The sequence below is a fragment of the Cryptomeria japonica genome, chromosome 6 (genome assembly GCF_030272615.1).
Source record: "Cryptomeria japonica chromosome 6, Sugi_1.0, whole genome shotgun sequence".
NCBI classification, from domain to species: Eukaryota; Viridiplantae; Streptophyta; class Pinopsida; order Cupressales; family Cupressaceae; genus Cryptomeria; species Cryptomeria japonica.
This window is the reverse complement of record NC_081410.1, coordinates 44,084,121-44,088,197: the sequence shown is the minus strand read 5'-3', so window position 1 is coordinate 44,088,197 and position 4,077 is coordinate 44,084,121.

The window sequence follows — 4,077 nt, the reverse complement described above, 5'->3', positions numbered from 1 at the left end:
AAATACTTGAGGTTAGTATAATTCAATGACACCATTCCCCATATATAGTGGAACAACAAGTACAAGAAAAGAATACTCACATAAAAACATACAATCATTTTGGGTCAACATGGAAGAAACCTAAATGTCTAAATATTTTGTACCATTCCCAAAAAATTAAAAAAAATCATGATACAACAAAGAGTAAAATGATGATACACATAGAATAATTGACAATATTTTATCTTCCATGTACCATGTACCTACAAGGGTATCATTAATTCTCTAAGTAATATTCACAAATAGATATATACAACTATGTGGGGACATATTTAAGGTTTATGCCTTTTATCCAACAAAGAAAAACCTATGGGGGTACATAAACAATCAAACATAGTTACATCTCTTAAGGATAATAAGAGTATTGTTCTGTAAAATCTCTTTAGATAAATTGTGAACCTCTCAATCTTGAGCATAGGGAGGAGGTTGAACCTATAAAGGAACTATTGTTAGAGTGATCTTAGTAAGCATCTCACCTACAACAACAACCAAAGAAGTAGTTGCAAGTACAACATCGACATGGCATCTTGTGAGGTGATTGTTAATGATCTTCTAAACATTGTAGACAATGTTGGAATATCGTTTAATGATTCAAACATACACCCTTGGGGAGGAGAGTTTGATTAATGCATGTTAGGATGAGAGAGGAGTGTCATGGCTAACCTCTTGAATAGAAGTAGTATTGTGCACAAAAGAAGATAGGACTTTTTCTATTAGAATCATTGATGAAGAAAGGTCTAGAGGAGATGAAGAAGACATGTGAGGCTGCTTCTTGTGAAATGGCGGGATGGGACCTTGCTCAAACTTATGCTCAAGTGGTTGATGGTGAATATTAGGTTTGGAAGCATTAGAAAAGCTTTGATGGTGAGTGAATTGTGGTGTATGATGTGTAACATGAGCAACACTAGATACCACCTCTGTGTTCAACAATCTAGTGGCGTAGTGAAACGTGGATCGTTGGGGAGTTTTGAAATCAACAAAGCATTTATCAAAGGTGTGATGAACACTTGCACCCTTTTAGGATGAGGTTCATCAAGATAACTATATGGAACATAAGATGGTGTAGAAGAAGGTACAACTAGAGATGGTGAAGGTGAATGAGACTTAGGGATAACTAAGTTTGGGGATGGTTACAAAGGAGGGTGAAGTTCGTCCTTAAACACCCTCATAACAACTTGCTTGTATGCTAACACATGCCAACAATGCTTACACTCATACAAAAGTTAGCTTCGATGATCGTGAGGCCCAACCATATTTGTATGAGAGGAAACATGTACACTCCAATAGTAGAGCTATCTTCTTAAGAATGGGAGGAAGAACAAAAAACCGAGACTCCTAGTCTCACATGTGTATCAACCATGTCTTCAAACTAAAGGATTCATGTGTACCTATCTTTATAAAATTTATCACTCTAAAGTTACTTGAAAATCTACATCAAGGATCACCAAATTGGATTAGCATGTTCTATCATCAATTTGGCCTTAAAAAAAATGCACTCAAAATTTTTTGCCCTCAAATTCATTTGAATGCTCCTTCTTTCACACCTTGAATCTTCGGCTCCTACAAGCACTCAAAACATACAAACTTCTTTCTTCTCATTCAAGGGAAAAATAATGATCCAGTATGTAGTATGCTATAGATGCTCTCCATCGCTTCAAAATCCAAAATTTGATTTTTATATTCAAAATATTGAATATATTACCCTTTCTAGAGCAATGCTAATTTCAGGCTCCAAATTATGATATAAAAAGTAAAATAAAATAACAAAACCTATACCACTACATAATGCATAGAGAGAACCTTTTTGAATCTTAAAAAAAAAGAAAAATAGAATATGGTAGGTGAAAGTTATGCCCCTCAAAAAAATAAATCTCCATTATGCTTCAAAATGTACAACTAGTGACTACCTAGTGGTGGATGGATGGCCCATTGACGTGACTTTAATTGAGTGGCAAACACGATGAGCTAAGTTGATGGATTGATGTGGTGTACCTTAAATGGCTACTTGATGGTGGTGCTCACTAATGACACACTAATGAGATGAATATGTTGCAACCTTGGGAGTTGAGTTCCCATGGACTAGGCATGTCTACTTGCTACATCTAAGGGTTAGTCCTTACATTGCCCTTTGATTTTAATTTTTTTTTCTTCTATTGGTAGGTGTTTTTTAATAATTTTTATAAGACTTGTACCATTGTCGATGACTATAGAACACATCTAATTGTGTCTGATTTGTCATATGGTACAGATCTCTATTGCCATATGAATTATGTATAGTTATGCAAATAAGATTCTTCTAAGGCTTTTAGAAAAGAAGAAGAAAAGACTCCAAAATATTTCATTTTTTATATGGATCTAAAGGTTTTTGGACTCAATGGAAAGGTCTATCATTTAGGAGATCTCCAACAAATTTCACTCCCAAACCCTGTATAAAAAGAGTCATAGAAAAAAATTTAGCTGTCAAATATTTAACAAACCCCATATTTGTAACAACCTAAGTTTGCAAAAACTCTTGTGACATTAATTTTTTTTCATTATTTTTTGCAAGAGCATGGATTCAACTATGTAAAAGAATTTACTCATACTATGGGCTACAACCAAAGGAGATTTCCTCCCACAACCTAACAACCAAGCTCTAATACCATTTGAAAAGAAAAAGAAATTGTAGCAAGAAAAATATTTTCTTATAACCCCTTGATAGAAAGAGATGCAAGCATTGAGAATCCACCATACAAAAGAATAAACAAGCATACCATCAAGATGGAACAAGGAACACCCTAGAAAAACCTTTTGCGAGGAGAAAACCTAGCCTAAAAATGCACCCACATCGACAATATTATACATAAAAGAAAAAATACTACATTATAAAATCTCATTAAATCCATGTAAAAAATCAAGCTCCTTCAATGCATTCTCTATGTGTCCAAGCAAAATGGTTAACTATACAAGCATACATACCATGTCATGCTTCACATATACACTCTTCAAGAGAGCTCAATACAAATGACAACTAATCCAACAACTAAACAAGTGTTTACTTTTGTAGAATCAAACTCACACAACACAACAAAGTTGAATTAACAAAACCACGTGTCTCAAAACCATGTGAGCACAAGACTGTTGACCCCAATATTTACTTTTTGATACTCAATTTTTCTAATATTTAATATTTTTTCAATGTGCAATCCACAAATAAAATATCTAACCAATGTCACATACAATTTTACAAGAGGACCGAAATAAATATTTAATGCAGCTAAACACATTTGTAAAGATGCACCACAAATAAATATTTATTTTATGGATTAAAATATTTCTTTTCATGCAAGGTGTACAACACCATTTTTCCTAACACTTATCTACATATCTTGTATTCAATATTGATATTTGCCATTAATTTGGCTCATTAAAGGGGTCTGATCTAAGATAACTCATTCTTTTATTGGGTTGATTGTCTCCTAAAAGATGTCCTTAAATACTATCTTGATAGATTGAGATACAAGGAAGGCAAAGACTAGGAGTTCTTTAGGCACACATTTAGTTAATTCAATCCCACAAATAGAATTTGTGCATCATATTAGATTCATTGCAACTGAGATTGGACTTCTATCTAGTTCTAATTCTAAGATATCCACAACATTTTCTATCTAGTTCTAATTCTAAGATATCCATTAGACCAACGCAAACAATGTTATAACAATGATACACCAATTTAATAGATCATTAACATTATTTCTCCATCACCAATTCTAAAGCTAAATACCTTAACTCTACATTTATTTTTATATATGTATTACTGTGTGTGTGAAAAGTGAACCTGTATCTGTAAGCACAACACTTCAATCAAGTCATTACATGCATGGTTAGTCAGATATAATCAATGAATAATAAACCATAACAAATTGATCCATTGCCTTCTAAAAGATGCGAGTATAAGTTTGCTCTTAGATTATTTAGCAATACCAGTGACTAGACAACATCAAGATGAAGGATTTAATCTATATGAGCATGATGAATGCTAGATGGATGCAATGTTAA